General features: G+C 39.9%; 1 long non-coding RNA gene across 1 annotated transcript; it reads right to left on the reverse strand.

Annotated features, from left to right (window-relative positions):
• Window positions 1-2,921: 2,921 nt before the first annotated feature.
• Window positions 2,922-19,949, reverse strand: LOC138150389 (uncharacterized). The gene is made up of 4 exons (XR_011165562.1): window positions 19,654-19,949; window positions 18,340-18,641; window positions 3,535-3,706; window positions 2,922-3,365 (listed from the first exon to the last, which is right to left on the reverse strand). It is a non-coding gene; the product is annotated as an uncharacterized lncRNA (long non-coding RNA).
• Window positions 19,950-20,605: the final 656 nt, after the last annotated feature.

Here is a 20,605-nt window from a genome sequence, read left to right on the forward strand (position 1 = left end):
TTCAAAATGTCTCCATTTGCTGTAATTAATAGTATCACATATGGATGGTGTGGTGCTGGTTTAGAGAACCACCTTTCTTGGTGTTTATTGTCAGGTCAAAATTAGCACAAGACAGAATCAATCCATACTCTGCTGCATCTCAGTCTCAGAGGCTGCACTGAGTACACAATCATCTTCAAACAAAAAGTTGTGTACCAATTCTCCTCTCACTTTAGTGAGTTTGGTTTGTGGCCTTTTTGAGTTAAATAATTTACTGTCATAAATTTACTGTCAGTGCAGTAGCTGACCTTGATGCTGTTTTTGTACTTGTTGAAGGCAGCTGACAACACCACCAAAAACATCATGCAGAAAAGCATGGCGCAAGCACACAGCCCTATTTCTCTCCATTGGTGACCGGCATCATCTGTTATCCAGAACTCATGCAAGCATGCCATTGTGAAACAGACGTAATATATTGATGAACTTCTCTGGGCAGCCAGACTTTGCCATGATCTTCACAAGCCCTCACGACTGATGGTATCAGATGAACATTATGTGGAGACCTATGTCCTGCCCCTGGCATTTCTCTTGGAGTTGTCAGGCCTTGGACACCACATTGACCATTTATCAGCCCTTCTGAAGCCTTGCTGGCTCTCAGAAAGATTCCAGGAGAAGGATCAGCTGATTAAGGAGGACTCTGGTAAGAATCCTGCCAGCAATGACTGAGAGAGAGATCTTGTCCTGTAAATGTCACAGGACAACCTAATTTCCCTTTCCTTGACAGAGATGGACAAAGGAGGCATCCTTGAACTCCCGGGGATTACCTCCTCTTGCTATACAACTGGGAATTTTCTATCAGCTTTTGTATGAGCAGTGGACTCTCTGTCTTGTAAATATCAGCTGGAATATGATCAGTATCAGGCACTTGGAGACATAAGAGGAATTTAATGGTGTTAAAAACCTGTTCTTTAGTTGGAAGTTCAGCTAGAGATAGATTCAACTTCAATCTGAGGTATATAGTCAGTGGCTTCAGCATTGATTAATGATGACATGTTGAGAATGCTATGGAAGTCTTCAGCCCAGCTTTCTGAGATCATGTCCTTATCATTAATCAAAGTGGTTCCATCGGTGCTGAGTAGTTGAGATGCACCATAAGTCTTTGCCCCCTAAAGAGTCTACAGGGCATCATAAAAACACTTTGGATTGTTACTATCAGCATAAAACTGAATTTCATTGACCTTCTTGCTGAGCCAAGAATCCTGCATCTCTCTAAGATTTGCTTGCAAAACCTTGCTAGATTATTGACCAATCTACTGAATAAACTAATTTATGCTAAGGTGTTAATGGTTGTTAGCCATTTACTATATATACAATGTATTTCCAGGGCTAGTTCTCCTTTAACAGGGGACTCTCAGAGATGTAATTTCTTCACCTAAAGAAATAATGAATGAATCTCTAAGCAAGTGACATGGCAGAGATACTGGAGTGGTCTGCCATTTCTTTCTCTGGCTCATTTTACAGATGAGGAAATTGAGGCAAACAGGATTAAGTGACTTGCCCAGGATCCCACAGTTAGGAAGAGTCTGAGACTGGATTTGAACTTAGGTTTTTCTGACTCTGAGCCCACTGTTCTATCTACTGTGCTACCTAGCTGCCCCAATGACACATGTACTTGACACAATTAAAAACAAATAATATGGGGCAGCTAGATGGTGCAATGGATAAGTCAAGAAGATCTAAATTCAAATCCAGCCTCAGACCCTTACTAGCTGTGTGACCTTAAATCACTTAATCCAGATTACCTAAAAACCAAACAAACCCAACAACCAGATAATATAATTAATTATAAGCACAGTAAAACTTTAGAGAAGGGAGATTAGAATGGGCTAGATTAGTTGAGGGAGACTTTATGGATGAGGTGAAATCAGTCAGACCCTATAGGATGTGTTGAATTTGTATACAAGAAATAAGAGGGAAGAACAGGAAGGATTCGCATTCCAGGCAAGAAGAGCAAGAACAAGGGACAAAAGCTCACCCTCCTCCCCAGAGTCATATCACCTATAATAATTAAAATTGATCTTGTGGCTATTTTAAGACTTAAAAAAAAAAAAAACTCCCAGTATGAAAATTCCATCCACCAATGAAGTTAGGCCGTTTCTCTACATCCACCAATCTTGGGGAATTGCCTGGAAGCACTGAGAGGGTAAATAACTGGCTCAGGTCCAAACCTCCCATATACGTCAGAGGTAGTGAGGCCATTACTCTGCCTTTATCCCCTATATTGGCGCAATCGCACATATTTTATTTTCTTGGCTACACAACATAGAGATAGATCGAACACAGGAAAGATTTCAGCGGTGCTAAGAAGAGGCAGGTGAAGCAGTTTCAGGTTTTTAGTTACAAGCAATTAAAACCTTTCTTGAAATGAAAAAGGGAAGGATGCTTTTTGTTCATTCCGGCTCTGGGGCAATCTAGCCAAGCCTCCTGGATATCTAGTATATAAAGGCTTACTGGCCCTATCTAGTGGTCAGAAGGAGAACTGAGCTCAGCCAGGATTTGATCAATGCCTTGGACTTTGAGGCCCCTGTCCCCAGTTACTATTTCAAAACAAAACAAAACAAAACTTCACAGAATGCCCACTTGCACATATTGGGAAATCATCAATCCTAGCAACCTGGAAAAAATAAATCTTTTGAAGAGGACCACAATCATAAGCAAACTGAAAGTGAATGCAGAATTACAAAGAGCAAGCCCCAGGAAGGAGATCCCCACCCCATTCACTCCTTTGTAGAGGTGGGAAGTCCATGGGTGAGGAATACAGAATAACTTTTTAGACTTTTTATCTGTATTGAGAAGTTTTACTGAGTTCATTCTCATCTCATTCCTGGGGTTTTTTTTCTTCTAGAAAATGAATTCTTTGTTTTAGGAGATGGATCTTAGGGAGGAGGGAAGGGGAGAGATAGTGGGGAAAATTGAGGTAATGTTAAATACAAAAGATAACAATAAAATTTTATTTTTTTAAAAAAAAAGGAAAAGAAAGTTCTTAAGCCCAACAAGCAGATCTCATAAATAACAGCAGGAAATGATCTTGCTGCCTCAAGGACCTCTAGTAAATTTGACATTATGGGCATCTAAACCATAGACTTTTCATCCAGGGGGAATAGTAGGAAAGCCAGGGGCTAGAACAAGTTTTGGCTTGGAAAACTCTCTGGAGGGTACCTGAGACTTTCCTAGGATGAGATTCTGACTCATAAACTGTAAATACATCTGCTTTTGAAAGTAACAGTTCTAAACAATAATACAAAAAAGAGAAAAGAATCTTTTGTTCATTTTGAAAATGTAGAACTTCTTGAAACTCAAGGAATTGCGGAATTGAATCCTGTAAACTAAAAGGAAACAAAGAAATTAAAAATTTAAAAAAGAAAAAAAAGAAAATGTATAACTTCTTAATGTTTTCTTTTGGTGAAAAAAAAAAGCTGGTGACAGCTTTAAGGTTCATTAAATAACAATTTCTTCATAAGTATTCTGGGGTAAACAGTTAGTTAGCACACCAACCTGTTTTTGAGCTACAGAAGCAATACTGTAAAATTTTATTATGGTCTGTCCTGGCTTTGATGGTTTTCAAACCTGCTACTGTTTTCATCCATCAGAAAAGAGATCTAGGTTGTGAGCACAGGATAGATGCCAGTGAATTACCATTCAGGTTGTGGAAAGCTGAGGTTTCCATCTAAATAGAAACAAGAAAGAGAGAAAAGAAGGGTCAGGAGCACAGATGGTAATGAATATAAGCCCAGTGTTTCAGGAATATCACAGCAACTTATTTTGAACATCTGTGCTTTGAGGGAGCTAGGAGACGATTGGATTTTTTCTCCCACTTTCTTTGAACTGAAAAACACATTACTTTTTTTTCTTAAGTCGAAGGAAAAGGGAGGGAATAAGCATTATATAGCATTTACTATGCACTAAGCATTTACAATTTTTATCTCATTGGATCCTCATAACAATCCTGGGAGCTGGGTGCTATTATTGTCTCCATTTTACCATCAGGAAACTGAGTCAGAGGTGAGGTGACTTAAACCAGAGGCACAGCTAATAAATGTCTGAAGCTGGATTTGGACTCAAGTCTTCCTGACTCCAGCACCAGCACTCTATTCACTGTACCATCTAGCTTTCTCAATGCATTGGTAACAGACCTTCTAATTCTGAAAGTTCCAAACTGGATATTCATATCTCATTCTGTGGCATTATCAGATATAACATAACTGTTTTGTCTACTTACATATATTTTCACTAAACTCTAAACAAATTTATTTTTCAGGACTATGAGGAAGAATATGTTTGAATATGTGTGAATGGTTGTGATGGAGGGAGTATGAACAGAATGAGGAGGAAGAGGTGGAAATCAATCATTTAGTAAGTCCTTAATTCAATCACAAAGTACAAAGGTCAAAGTTCTCCACCCCTAGGTCACACTGTCTTAATCAAAAAGTCTTCTTTCTTCTTAATTGGAGAAGTCCTTAACTCAATCATCTAAATGTAGAGGTCAAAATTCTCCTCCCCTAGGTGACAGTGAATTATGATCTCAGTTTGCCTTAAATACCAAGGAGAGGTTTTTTTTTTATCTTGACTCGAGGCATGCTCCCAGCTTCCATGGTTCATCTTCCATGGTGAAGCTCACAGTGTCTGGTCCACCTCAAGTCCTTCACAGTTTCTGTTTCTGGGAAGACAAAGCTTAACAAAGCCACCAAAACATTCATGCACTTGCCAGAATTCTCATCAATTCACTTTCTGCCTATAAAATCAACATGGACCCAACAACAAGTCTGAGGAATCAAAACAAACCATCAGTATAGTCCCAGGACCTCTGAAAATGTCAGTGAGACCCTCACAACAAGAAAATTATCTTTCAGGGCTTCTGAACAAGCAGTAAGGTCCCAGGGATTCTGTAACAACAGCAATATCCTCTATCAGCAGACAAACCTGACAAAGTAAAATCAAAACAGACAAAGTATCAGTACCACAGTCATGTTTCCTTGCAGTTCTCCTCTCTTCTCATTTCTTAGTCCTGCTCAATTCTCTTCTCAGGTCTTCTCAGTTCTCAGTTTACAAGTTCTGATTACACAGTATAGTGAACTCTCTATTTATTCAATAACAATCTAAGACACAGCATTCACAGAAAATCAAAGTACAGCATTCACAATGTTATGGTATAACAACTTATCCCTAAAGTGGCCAAATAGTTTTCACCAAAGTGGTCACATAGTTATCTTTTGCTTAATCAGAACTTTCAAACTGTTCACAGCAGCAGTCCTCTGGAAAGCTGCTTGTGCTTGGCTTTACACAAACATCTCCAGTTCCTTCAGCCTCTCCTCATATTATGTGAACTCCAGGTGTTTCAATATCCCAGTCATCCTTCTTTGGAGGCTCTCCAGTTGAATAATATCCTTCTTAAACTTTCCATTAGAATATAAGCTCCTTGAAGGCAAGGATGATTTCCTATACATATATTAAACACATAAATTCATCCATACATATATGGATATATGCATATAGACACACACCCACATATACCCTATGTATACACACACACATATCTATACAATGTGTATGTGCACACATATGTATACTTATATGTAGGGCTATATACATGTGTATATACATACACACATACTTATGTTCATGGAGTCTTCTCCAACAGAATGTAAGCTACTTGAGAGCAAGGTCAGTTTCATTTTTGTTCCTGTGTTTCCTTTTGTTCCAGGCACTTAACATAGTACCTGGCATATAGTAAGAGTTTAATAAATTCTTGTTGGCTGGACATGGCACCTAAAAAGGAACACAGTTGTCTAGAGATGGCCTGATTAGGATGGAATACAGAGGGAATCTACCACCACCATTTCCTGGAATAGTCTGTCTTTTTTAGGAGACATGGTCCCTATCCTAGAGGTATTCACAATTCAGTGGGGAAGACTGGGCACTCACATATGATACAACTTTATATTAAGCTAATATCAGCAAAAGCAAACCTATATCATATTGTACCAAAGAATAATATACTATGATGTAGTATTGACCAACAACTTCAGTTCTGAGGAGACACCAAAAATGAAAGTGAACTTTGTGGGGTTGGGCTCATCAGGAAAGGTTTCATGGGAAAACTCAATCCAGAATGAGGTGAAATCGGACTGAATAGGTGAGAATGTCTCCAGTCCAAGTTAAGAATCATAGAATCAGGGCGGCTAAGTGGCACAGTGAATAGAGCACCAGCCCTGGAGTCAGGAGGACCTGAGTTCAAAATCCGACCTCAGACACTTAACACAAAAAACTAGCCATGTGACCTTGGGCAAGTCACTTAACCCCAATTGTCCTACCTTCCCCCCCTCCAGAAAGCAAAAAAAAAAGTCATAGAATCTTAGAGTTGACAGGTTACTTAGATATTCTTAGGCCAACCTTAGGCCAACCTCTGACAAGCTGTTATATTGTTTCACCTCTTCTAGTAACAGGTAACTCATTACCTACAGAGAAAGCCCATTCTACTATTGGAGAATTCGGATTATTAAAAAGTTCTTCCTAAATATTCCTCAGATCAATTTAATAAGCATTTTATTAAGAATCTACTACTTGCAAGACATTGTGCTAGGTGCTTAAGAAGTCAAGACAAAACTGAAAACAGTCCCTGCCCTCGAGGAACTTACATTCTGCTGGGGTGATACAACATGTAGAAAAGCACAAGACAATTTGGGGGGGGGAGAGCATTAATTAGTAAGGGGATCAAAATGGGCTTTAAGTAGGGTGGCACATGAACTAGGGGAGGAAGAAAGGCATTCTTGGAGGTGGAGATGGAATGTGGAGTTTGGACAAAAATAGGTAGGACAGAGGTGAATAGGTGGCACAGTGAATAAAGTGTCAGCCCTGGAGTCAGGAGGACCTGAGTTCAAATCCGGCCTCAGACGCTTAACACTTACTAGCCGTGTGACCTTGGGTAAGTCACTTAACTCCAATTGCCCTGCCTCCCCCCTCCTAAAAGCAAAAAAATATTTTAAAATAGCTAGGACAGTTAATTTGACTGGAACATAAAATGCATGAAAGGGAGTGATGCAATATGTCTGGAAAAATAGCCTGGAACCAGGTTGTAGAGGGCCAGGCAGTCTGCATTTTATCTTAGAATAGGGAACTGCTGATGACTCTTTAGAAAGGGAATAATGCAGTCAGACAAAAGTTTAGGAAGATTATTTTGGCACCTGTACGGAATATGAACTAAAGACCCCTAAAGACTAGAAGCAGGAAGAAAAGTTAGGAGGTTAATGAAATAATCTAGCAAGTAGTGATAAGGGCCTGAACTAGGTAATGACCTCCCTGAGATTCCTTCCCATTGGTCCTGTTTCTTGTTTCTAAAGCCAAGCAGAATCCAAGGAAGGCAACAATAAGAAAAAATCCCCATAGACTACAAAATTTTTATAGTGGCTTTCTGATGTCTAAGAATTGGAAACAAAGTAGTTGCCCATCAATTGAGAAATGGCTAAACAAATTGTGGTACATGAAGGTAATGGAACATTACTGTGTTGTAAAAAAAAAAAGTATGTGTGATGAACATAGAGAAGCATGGAAAAAGCTATATGAACTGATGCAGAGTGAAGTAAACGGAGTCAAGAAAACAATATACACCATAATAATGTAAATGGAAAGAATTGTATGTCAAAAAAATAAAAATAAACGCAACAAAATTATAAAGATAAAACAGGACTTGAAAGAAGAAATATGAGAAGATACTTCCAACCTACCCCCTCATTGTGGCAAAAGGTACACAAATGTTACATATTGCACATATTTTCAGACTTTTTCAAAGTATCTATCAGTTCTTTTTGTTGTCTTTTTTTTTTGATGACTAAAAAGTACTATTTGTAATATGGGATGGCTGGAGGTGGGGATATTTGGGATAACTGGTGATATAAGAAACAGAAAGTACCAATAAAAACATTGAAAAAAAATTTTAATGAGCACAAATCAACACTTTTAAATAAAGAAACTCTTCCTTTATTTCTGTGATATTACACTATCTTCATTTATCTCCACTAGCCACTCCATCTCCTTTACTGGTTCCTAGTCTTTCTTTCACTCACTAATTTATTCCTCAAGGCTCAATCTTTGGCTCCATGCCATTGTTTCTGCCTTGGAGGACCAATCTCTTCTTTTAACTTCAATTATTATCTCTAAACATCTAGCCTGGTGTGTTGGTGCCTCATTTGTAGAAGGCATTGCACACATATTTGAGGAATTGATGTCTCCCATTTGCCGTCTCCAGGACAACCACTTACCTGAGCCCCTGTCCCATATCTTCCGTTTTCTGTAAACCATTTGTACTTGGAGGTCTTGCTAATAAGCTAGAAGCAAAGTGGTACAGTGGAAAAACCACTAGACTTGGAGTCAAGAGGAAGGCAGACTTGCCTACTGGTTCCAATCCTTATTAGTTGTGTAACACTGGGCAAATTGCTTAACTTCTCAGAGCCTCAGCTTCTTCATCTATAAAATGGGAATGGGAATGTAACTATTTGTATTTCTTATGTGATGGATAAGTACTTTAGACACCTTAAGATGCTATCTATACAAGGTATTCTAAAAGTCTTAGAGCTGTTTTAAGCTATTATAGTCTAAATCTGTATAAAGATGAGTTTTCACCTTTTATCTTTTCAAACTTATTCAAAGCCATTGATATCATCTGCAGTCACAAAGTTTTTTCTGCTTCCAACTTTCTCTACTTGTGTTAGTGACATCACCATTCCACTTGTACCCCTAGCTTGAATCTTTGGCATTATCTATAATCTCTCCCTCCTTCTCTTTCCTGCCTCAAGTCTAAGTCCATGCCAACTCCTGACATTTATTCCTTCCAAACAAATCTTGTCTTTGTCCCTTCCATTTTCATTCCATAGCCATCTAATTGGTCTTCCTGCTTCCAGTCTTTCTGAGCCACAATTCATCCTGCACAATACCACCAAATTAGCCTTTCCCAAATACTGTTTTCATCATGTTACTACCCTGCTCCTAGCCTGGTAATAGCCTATCGCTGCTCACAGGCTAAAGCTCTAAACCTACAGTTTTGTTTTCACAACATTCCATAATCTGGCTACCTTAACTACCACATTCCCTCTTTCTCTATTCCCACACATAACTTTATACCCCAGCCACAGAAGTTTCCTCATTGTCCCATAAAAACATTATGTTTATCCACCCTTGTGTCCTATTCTCCATGAAACTTTCTTTGACCTGAAATGATCTCTCACTTACAGAACTTAGAGTTTTGAAGGACCTTAAAGATCACTTAATCCTTCATTTTATAGTCAAGGAAACTGAGAACCAGAGATGCTAAGTGGTTGCCCAAGGGTCATAGAACTAGTAAGCAAAGACCCAGTATTTGAATCTTCTGACTTGAAAGCTAGATTTTTTTCACTACATTATGATGCCTCACTTTCTTTAAAAATTTACTGCACATTTAAGCAGTCTGCATTTTTTCCAAGCTATTTTAACTTCATCATATGACTTTCTTCTGTTTGTGTCTTATATCCCTAACTAGACTATAAGTTCCCTGAGGGTAGGTAATCATTTGTATTATATACCATACTGATATACAGTAAACATCCTGTACATTCTTGTTGAATTGAACTGAATTGTCTTTCAGGTAATTTGGAATGGGGGAGGGGAAGAGGGGGAAGGGGGAAGATAACACAAGAAAAAGAAACAAAAACAGGCATTTCATTCATACATCTGTGTAGTGTCCATATAGGCACAGAGTCCTAAGTAACCTGTGGCTCTGAATTGTTGTGTACCTTGCTTTACCTCGTATCTTTCTGGGTTTTTACACCTCAGGCATTTCCCCTGTCCTGACTAGTCACCTTAACAATGCTTTGGGGGGGGGAGCCAAGATGGAGGCATAGAAACAGGAAATTCCATGAGCTCCCCCAACAACCACCTCAAATACCTATAAAATATGACTCTAAACAAATTTTAGAGCTACAGAACCCACAAAGTGACAGAAACAAATATCCCGCTTAAGACAGCCTGGCAGGCCTACAGGGAGGGTCCATTGCAGTGGGCTGGTGTAGCAGCAAGCACCCCAAGCGTCCTCAGGGTTTGCAGCTACCACAGGTTCTTGGATCTGCTTTGTTAAAGGAAAGCAACTCAAAATGGGTTAACAAGCTTACTTTAATCAGTCAGACATATATCGTTTACCTTGTTCAGGAGAAAAGGTCAGCACCCTGAACCTCAAAGTATACAGGCATAATTATAAAGACAGAAACATCAAGTAGACAGATTTCCAAACTGTCCAACCATTACATCCATACCCAGTCAACATCTGGGTTTCCACATTCTGGGTTTTTCAAAGCCGGGGGACTCTCAACAACAGCTTCCCAGAATTCAGATCAAATCACAGAACACTTCTCAAAGTGAGTCCCAAAAACAAAGCTACACATCAGGGCTTATATAGCCTTCTCCTGGCTCAGAGAATGTAACAACCTTATTGACTCACTGGCCAATCAAGAAGTATCTACTGAAAAACAAGCCTCCCTCCCCAGGCTTCAGGTACATTTTAGCCTAGGGGCAGGGAAGATCTTCCAAATTTGCATTCCCATTACAGCTGGGAGCAGAGCACTGTTCCACATGACTGCTAGGTTTTGGCTTCAGGGTGCCCTGACCAGTGGTGGCTGGAGCCGACTTCAGGAGAGTGAATCACCAGCAGCTGTGGCAGTATCCAGACTCCTCAACCCATAAATGCCAAAGAGCAAGTAAAAGGTCAGTGTGGAACTCTGTTGGAAAGGAAGGGCACAGTCCAGGCCCTTCTCCCCTGCAAGAGGCAAGAGAAAACTATTACAATGTAGGGGAAGAACAGGAAGCCAAAAGGGAATGGGTCAACCTTACTCTCATTGAATTTGGCTTAAGGAGGGAATACCATACACACTCAATTGGGTATCTTACCCTACAGGAAAGTAGGGGGGAGGGGGATAAGAGGGGGGATGATAGAAGGGAGGGCATATGGGGGGGTAGTTAGAAGCACACACCTTTGAAAAGGGACAGGGTCAAAGTAGAAAATAGAATAAGTGGGGGTGGGATAGGATGGGGGGTAATATAGTCAGTCTTTCACAATATATCTACTATAGAAATATTTTGCATAACTATACATGTACAACCTATATTGAATTGCTTATCTTCTCAGTAGGGGTGGGTGACAAGGGAAGAAGAGAAAGAATCTGGAAATCAAAGTTTTAAATTCAAATGTTAAAAAAATATTATTATTATTATTATTATTATTACATGTAACTGGGAAATAAGATATACAGGCACTGGGGTATAGAAATCCATCTTGTCCTACTAGAAAGTTAGGAGGTATGGGGGAGGATATAAGAGAGAGCAGATTGGAGGAGGGGGTGTTCAGTAGGATTGCTATTTTGGGGTGGATGGGGGTATGGAAAAGATGGGGAGAAAATTTGTAACTCAAAACCTTGTGGATATAAATATTGAAAACTAAAAAATAAACAAAAAAACAAAAAAGACCCAATGCTTGGTGAGGGCATTATCTGGTTCTGTGAGCTGCCTGAATCTATTTGTGCTGACTAGTACAGCTTATTATGTAAAAAGCCTATACCTCGGTCCTCTCTACCAGGCTCCACCACAGTCACTCCCCTACTCAATAAATTCCTGTGGCTCACTATTGTCTCTAGGATCAAATACAAAATGCTCCGTTTGGCATTCAAAACCCTCTATAACCTAGTTTCCTCTTATCTTTCCATTCTTCTCACATCTTATTCTCTACCACATACTCTTTGATTCAGTGACATTGGCCTCATGCTTGTTACATGAACAAGATACCCCATCTTTCAGCTTCCATTATTTTCTCTTGCTCTCCCCATGTGTGGAATGCTCTCCTTCCTTAACTCTACTCACTGATTTTCCTGACTTCCTTCATATCCCATCTAAAATCCCATCTTTTTCTTTTAACTTTTTTATTCATTTTGAACTTAAAGAAAAAAAGACCCAAAAAAAGAACATTTCCAAGTACACAGTACAACATAGAGGATTCAATATAAAGCCATGAATTTACATCTCAGACTGTTTACTTAAAAAAACAAAACTATGTAATGAATACTTATACACTGTTTTCAAAGGTTTTCTATGCTTTTGAGTTTCCTTTTGTTTTCTGCTGTGTACTTTTTTTTCTTCCTTCCTCCTTATCCTGCCCTAGAGAAGGCTACAATTAAACACAAATTTTATATAGAGATAGAGATATATTTCTATATGTTAAACATACTATACATACCTCTATTTATCAGTTCTTTCTCTGGAGGTGAATAGCATCTTCCTTCACAGGTCCTTTGTAGATGGTTTAAGTATTCATGATACTAAAGATGAATTAGCCAAAGTTGTTCTTAGGACAGTATTTCTGTTACTATGTATAGCGTTTTCTTGGTACTGCTCATTTCACTTTTGTTATTTCATACAAGTATTTCTACATTTTTCTAAAAACAACCAGTTCACCACTTCTTATGTCATAGCAGTATCCCATCACAATCATACACCACAACTTGATGCCCCAAGTGAAGGGCATCTGTTATTTTAGCCAATCTGATAGGTGAACGATTATATCTCAAAGTTGTTTTAATTTGTATTTCTCTAATCAATAATGATTTAGAGCATTTTTTCATATGACTATGCATAGTTTTGATTTCTTCATTGAAAAACTGCCTGTCCGTATCCTTTGACCATTTTCAATTGGGAAATGATTCGTATTCTTACAAGTTTGACAAAGTTCTTTATATATTTGAGAAATGAGACCTTTATCTGAAAAATTGTCTATGAAAGTTTTGGGGAGGTAGGTGATATTATGATCTCCATTTTACAGATAAGGAAACTGAGGTAAACAGAAGTTAAGTATATTGTCCAGAGTCACCCAGTTAGTAAGTGTCTAAGGCCATTTTGAACTCAGGTCTTCCTGACTCTAGATCTAGCGCTCTATCTAAGGGGTTACACCTGGCTGTCTCAGATCAGATTTAAATTCAAATACCCCTAGAAGAGTTAATAAATTAATGATTAATTTTCATTTAGGGACAAATGACTGATAATTAGTCATTTGAGAGAAGATAGGAAAATAGAGAAGAGAGTAACTGAATACTTTAAAGGCAAAGGGGGGAAGTGTTATCACAGGGAGGAGAAAAAGAAATACAGAAAGGGAAAGCTAGCCCTCTAGACAGACTTTGCCTGCTTTACCTAGGGCCTACCCTCCTTCTAAATCTTTTAGAAAGGCCTACGAAAGTCAGTGGTTGGGGTTGTCAAGAAGATGGATGAATGAATGTACTCTGACAATAAAAACTTGTTCTAATGTGAGTCTGGGCACTGGTTGTTCTGCCAAACTGGCTTCTCTGTCTTTAATAGCTTTATCAGGATTGTTACAGAAGACCCACAAACTTCTGATAAGCAGTCACAATCCCTCCCATTTTAATTAAAAGAAATATTCACATCCTGAAAAGTTTAATGAGTGAGTTGATTAAGTACTATATGTCCTTTTCAGAGCAGACAGAGTTGGGGGGCACAGGAAGGACATCCTTTATTTTTCTGTTCCTCCAAGCTCTCACCACCACTCACTCCTGGGCATTGATCCTATGGACAATGCAAGCAGATACAAGCTTGTTTCTGACCTTTAAAGAGCTCTATTGTGACATTTTGGAAACAGTGAACTTTTTCTCCCTTTTTTCCAGTTTTACACTCACCCTAAGACTGCTGGGGGGAAAATGGAAAAGAACTTAATGTGTCCCATTGCAAGTTCTGAGGCAGCTACTTTATGGGTCTAGGGGAGACAAGCTGGGCCTGCTTCTATTTAACATCATTATTTAGCAAAGTTGCTTTGAATTGCCCAAGGTGTCAATTGACAAATCCCATCCTAGGTCAAGGCAGCAACAGAAGCTGTAGGGGCTGCCTAAGTGTTGATCTACAGAGAGAAGGGAAGGATGACAGAAATATAATCAACACACCCTGGGTCACTTCATTTTCTTCACCTCAACGCAGACTCTGGGTTGGATCCAAGCGGGGAATAAAGAGCCATGGACTCCTGTTCCTCCTCTGTGGTGGCCTGCTTTGCTTGGTAGCAACCACTCACTTCTGTTGGCAGCATTCCAGTCCAACCTCCACTCAGGGCAACCCCAGACTGAATAGGAAGTTGGCCAAGTCTGTCTCTTTTTTGCTTTCCCCAACTCCCCTTGCAATGAGAAGCTCATTCCATTGGCTGTGGTTTCAACTCAGTTCAGTTCAGTTCAGCAAATATTCATCCAATTCTTACCTAATATAGGTAGCCTGGAATAGTGGACAGAGAACATCTGGTCAAATGACCAGCCTTAGAATTGGGGTTTTAGTCTGGTCTCAGTCACAGACTGGTTGTGTAACACTGGACAAGTCATTTAACCTCTCACTGTATCCAGACAACTTCATGAGGCTATAAGTTGAAGAACAGGTATGACTTTGCAGTGTTTTCTCATCCAACATTCACTATACCAATTAAATCATAGGTCTATAAAAACAACTAACCCAAACAATAAACAAACAGGTAGACAAACAGATTAACAGATGGAGAGATAAATGAATGAATGAGTACACATATGAGACAACGTGTTGGACATTAAGGATACAAAGAAAAACAGCCTTCCCGTCCTCAAGAACCTTATAATATTCTAGGGAAGATGGGAAATGTATAAAATAATATGAAACATGATGCAAATAAGTATAATATAGCACATGATGGACACAAAGAAAAGGTGAAGACAAAGTGCTCCATTTAGGATGACCATCATTTTGTGGGGGGAGAGGTGGGTATGAAAAATCTGAAGAGGCAGCATCAAAGTCAAGCAGCTGACTTCCAAGAGAAATGATAGGCAGCATAGTACAAATGGAGAAAGGACTGAACTTGGTGTCAGGAGACTTGGGTTCAATTCTTAGCTCTGATCATTTAATAAGACACTCTGCTTCAGTTTCATCATTTATAAAATGGGGATAAAAATACTTTTCTAGCAACTTCATACGGTTGTACTTCAGTTACTGTGGAGAAGGGATCCACCTTCCTTGTTACCATCAATACCAACAGCTGATGAACTGCCGTTGCTGAGTAGATAAGTCCAAGAGTCCTTCGAGTAGCAGGCTCTCTCTGATTCCCTGTCATGCTTCTAGTCCAGCCCCAAAAGCCATCATCAATCTAGCATACAATACCTCTGGAGATGAGGCTTGGCAACTGTTTCTTCAGAAGCTGCAGCCAGAGTCACCAAAGTCCCAGATGGTTCTCACCACCAAAGTTCTTGGTGCTGTCAAAAGTTTCAGCATCAGAATCTGATATGGTTCTATCAGCAGAAATGATGTTTAATAATTTGCATTCCCATCTACTTTGCTACTGCTCAGTAAGAACCATGGGACCCTTTGATTTGCATCTGAAACTTTCTATATATGCTGAGTGCAGGGATTATATTACTTTTCTATTAGCATCACCAGTACCAAGACATAATAAGTACATAATAAATGCTTTTTCCTTCACTCATTCTTGTGAGGAAAAGTACTTTGTAAACCTTAAAATGGTACAGGAAGGAAGCCAGGAGATAGAGAAGAGGAGGGTGAGCATTCTAGGCATGGGGACAGTCAGTGAAGATACCTGGACTACAGAGATGGAGTGTCAAAGTCAGTGTCACTGGATTGCAGAAAATTTGGAGGAAAGAGGATACAAGTTTCATTTAAGATGTTGCCTTTTGCTTAAATTCCTTTATTAAAAACCTTAGGGGCACCTAGGTGGTGAAGTGAATAGAGCACCAGCCCTGGAGTCAGGAGGACCTGAGTACAAATCTGACCTTAGACACTTCACACTTACTAGCTGTGTGACCTTGGGCGAGTCACTTAACCCCAATTGCCTTACCTTCCCCACTCCAAAAAAAAAAAAAGATTAAAAAACTTTTAATGACTCTTAATTGGTTATCAAATGAAGTTCAAAACATTTAGCTAGGCATTCAAGATCTGTAATCTAGCCCCAATCTCTGTTATCTCTAGGTGTCCTATGACTTAGCCAAATCAGACTATTTTCCATGCCCCAAACATGTCCTGTGCTTTCCTTCCTTTGTCCCTTTGCTCATACTTCCATCTGAGATGATGCATGGACTGCCCTAACAAATCCAATTAAAATTTTATTCATCTTTGAAGGACCATCTTGAGTGACACCTCCTTCATGTATGCTTTCTTGATTCTTCAACCATAATCTCTTCTTTTTTCCTTAGAACTTTACTAACATTTAGTTTATACATCTATTATTTGCACTTTCACATCCTCCTTTGCAGTGTATTTATCTATTTATTTTTAGCACTCATTTTTTCAGTTCCAAATTCTCTCCCTCCCTGTATCCCCTTCCCTACCAATTGATAAGATGAATAATATAATTCCCATCTTGCTTGTAAAGTCACGCAAAACTTATATCTATATTAACCATGTTGGAAACAAAAAGCAAGAAAAAGAAAGTGAAAAATCTGACTCAATCTGCACTCAGAGTTCACCAGTCCTCTCTGGAGATGGATACAGTTATTCCTTTCACATCACAACTTTCCCCACTGCAATTTTTGATGTATCATGGGTTGGCATAAGAAATTAAGTGGAAATTTGGTGGGAGGCTTGCAAAAGTTGCAGATGACATGTAAAGGCCAACAGATGACACAGAAAAAGTTTAATAACTCAGAAAGGCATACAAACACATATATATAGTATTGCATAATATCAACGTATTTTATCTTTTAATACCATAATAATTCAGACTTCTTCTCTGGTATGAAGGAAAGGTCAAAGTTTTACATAGATTTTCCAGATCACAGGGTCACTGTGCCCCTAGCCCCTGTGAAGTGGAAGGGATAACTGCAGTATTTTTCATCATCAGTCCTTTAGAATTGTTGTGGATCATTCTATCGTTCAGAGTTGCTAAGTTTTTGACAGCTGATTATCATGACAATATTACTGCTGTTGTGTACTTTCTTCTCACTTTCACTTTGCATCAATTCATATAGGTCTTCCCAGATTTTTCTGAAACCATCCCCTTCATAATTTCTCATAGCACAATAGTATTCCATCACAATGCAGCCAGGTGGTATAATAGATTGAATGCTGGGCCTGGCCTGAAGTCAGGAAAATTCATCTTCCTGAGTTCAATGTGGCTTCAGACACTTATTAGCTGTGTGACCCTGGGCAAGTCATTTAACCCTGTTTGCCTCAGTTCCTCATCTGTACAATGAGTTGGAGAAGAAAATGACAAACCACTCCAGCATCTCTGCCAAGAAAACCCCAAATGGGATTGATCATACAACTGAAACAATTCAACAACAACAACATTCCATCATAATCACATGCCACAACTTGTTTTGTCATTCCCCAGGCATCCTCTCATTTTCCATTTTCTTGCCACCACAAAAGGACCTGCTATGAATATTTTTGTACATATGGGTCCTTTTTCATTGATCTCTTTGAGATACAGACCTAATAGAAATATTGATGGGGCAATGTACATACACTTATTCAGTTGGAAACTTCTTGAAAGAAAGGAGGAGATCCTGTTCATTGTGGCATCCCCTTCAGCTCCTAGCACAGTGCTTTAGGTAGTAAGTGCCCATAATAGCACAGGTTTAGAGCTAGAAGGGGCCTTTAGTTCAATCTCTTTATTTTACAGATAATGCAGTTGAAGTCCAGAAAGGTTAATAGACTCCACCAAAGTCATATAAATAGTAAGATCTGGGATTTGAACCAGGGAATAGTTGGAAGAAACTGAACTTTGACTTTGGTGAGATTAACTTGGAGGACTGAGGAGTCTTGACTAGGATGGGAAATGTACCTGCTGGGTACTTTGACTGTTACTTGCTTGTGTTTATTTGTAGGGATTGGGAATTGACCTTTGAACTTACTGGTATAGGGAACTCAAAGGAAAGGAAATTCCACCTGCCAATTCAGGTGGCCACCTTCTCTGCAGTTTATAGTCCTGGAGAGTTCCCTCTAGAGCTTGCCAAGTTTGTGTTAGAGACAGGATCTGAACCCAGGTTGTCCTGACCCTCTGCACTACTACTGATCCAGTTTTTATCCATTTTTATAACAATATGGTTAAAAACCTATAGACAAATGTTCTCACATGAGGATTTTAAAGGCACTACAGCAGGAACAAAGAGCGGTAGGATGGTAGGGTAGGGCTCAGTCATGTTCTTGTTGGGTAATCCACACTAACCCCCAAACTAATTAGAAAAAAAAGCAATAGAATGCAAAGAGAGGGAGGAGCCAATGGGGTGGAACAGCCAGGTTTCTCAGTCTTGGAGAGACACTTACCGGAGGCTGGGTTGGCCACCCCCAGAGCACCCTCTGCTATTTGGTGCCCTGCACGACAGATGGGATGAGTCACACACCTTGATCCTTCGAGCTGAAGAGAAGCAGAGGATCATCCCAGCCTCTCCCACCACGTCTAACTGGCTTAACTATCGCTCTTGACTCACGGAGTATGGATGGGTGGAGCCCTCGATGCTACCTTCAGCTGTAGCAGAGCTCCTTAATCCCGAACTTGTTGGTGACCTTCACAAAGGGTTTGCCTAGAGATCCTTTCCTGTGATAATGGAAGCCTTGCTTTTCTCGCCCTTGGCAATTAAATTTTGAAAAGAAGATAAGAAAACCGTGGTAGGTTAATGAAATGCAGCTGCCACTGGCCATTTTCATCCTTGCATGTAACATCAGCATGAGAAATAAAATTGAATCTGGGCGGCCAGGTAGCACAGCGAGTAAGAGCACCCGCCCTAGAGTCAGGATAACCTGGGATGAGTCCAGGCTCAGACACTTAGCACCCACCCAGAAACACCTGGCCGGGTAACCTTGAGCAAGTTACTTAACCCCAATTGCTTAGGGGCAGCCAGGTGGCAGCAGTGAGTAAGAGCACTGGCCCCAGAGTCGAGGGTGACTTAGGATCAAATCCGGGCTCAGATACTTAGCACCACACCCAGAAATAACTGGCTGTGTAACCTTGAGCAAGTTAACCCCAATTGCTTAAAAAAAAAGAAAAGAAATAAAATTGAACCAAAGGAGAATATGGGCTAAGAAAACTAAAAAAGAACATATGAGCTCTTGGGTCAGGAGACCCCGGTAGAAGGTTCAGTTCACAACCAATCATCAACTCTAGCCAAGAGAAACCAGCTAAATGCTAGCTCAAAGTTTCTTTGCTCTTCTAAGGTCAGAGCTATGGTTGTGAATGGAAATACTTTGAACAATCTGAAAAGAAGGGAAGCCAGGCTCAGGCAATGTTACACACTGTACCTGGATGAATCCCAAGAGCCAGTCTCTGAAGCCAGGTCCCAGCCAAGAGCTTTCCCTTCTAACAAGAGAAAAGCCAGAGTGAAATTGTTTTCCTCATTGCTTAACTGTAAGACTCCTGGGTTCCAGCAATCAGGCACAGAGCCCAGAGCCCCTTAAGGACCACAGATGGAGTGTTCGGGTAATCTTTTCTCCCATTTCATGCTGAGCAAGCTGGGGCCTTCACTTGAGCAAACTATTTCCCAAAAGCACACTTTTGGGGTTCTATTTCTTTAATCATGAGGATGGCTAAACCTCCATGTCTCCACTGGTTCCAAATAAAAACAAGAGGATCATAATACTTACTTAAGAAGTGAGCAGGAAAGCCTTGACCCACCTGCTTTGTAATCAGGTCTTCCTTTTAATGTCCCTGGAGCAACAGGTGGGGGGAGGGACAGATGTCTTCTCTGCTCCAGAAAGCTGCTCAGCGGACTATAGAAGGCCTTGCTGCTGACTAATCTGAGACAGCTTTGTGAACTAGCAGCCAAGAGGTGAGCTTTCTTCTATGCTTTCTCTTCCCCAGCCAGGAAGACTTGACTGGCTGCAGTGAGACAGCCCAGCCTGCCACTGAAATGCACTGCCCACATGAAGACAAGGCCACTCAGGAGCAAACAGGGTAATGTTGCATTCACTCACCAGGTTGGGATACAATGCTAATAGTTCATATACTAGCATGACAGGAAGATTCTAAAAGGGAGTCTGGGGGTAGAATTTGCCAAGATCTCTGAGAGTTCCTACTCTGCTTTTAAGGGCTTTAGGCAGCAGAGACCTTCTAATAAGGACACAGAGAGAAGAGGAGGGTCCACATTTCTTTGTTTTAAAAAAAATTAAATTTTTTTCAATTAACAAAAATTTACTTTCCCCCCACCTCCCTCATTAAAAAAAAAACAAACCCCTATTTAAAAAAAAACATGCATATATAGGCAAAGCAAATCCACACATTTTCCATGTCCAAAATGTGTTTCTCATTCTGCATCTTGAGTCTGTCCATCTTCTCTATCAGGAAGTTGGTAGCAATGGGCCTCTGGAAATATGATTGGTCATTGCATTGATCAGAGTTCTTAAGTTTTTCAAAGTTGTTTCTAGGCCTAGACTATGCTCTAGTCAGAGCCCTTGCAGCAACCTTCACACAGAGTCTCAGCTCTGGGGCCTGCATTAGCTGCCTTTAAACATTTCCTAAGGAACATAGAATTTAGAACATGAGGGGATTTTAGGAGTCAGCCCCACATTTTAGATCTTCAACTGAACATCAGAAAGG

Source organism: Petaurus breviceps, unplaced genomic scaffold (assembly GCF_028583685.1).
Source record: "Petaurus breviceps papuanus isolate PSGF00001 unplaced genomic scaffold, PetGlider_PUasm1.0 140, whole genome shotgun sequence".
NCBI lineage: Eukaryota > Metazoa > Chordata > Mammalia > Diprotodontia > Petauridae > Petaurus > Petaurus breviceps.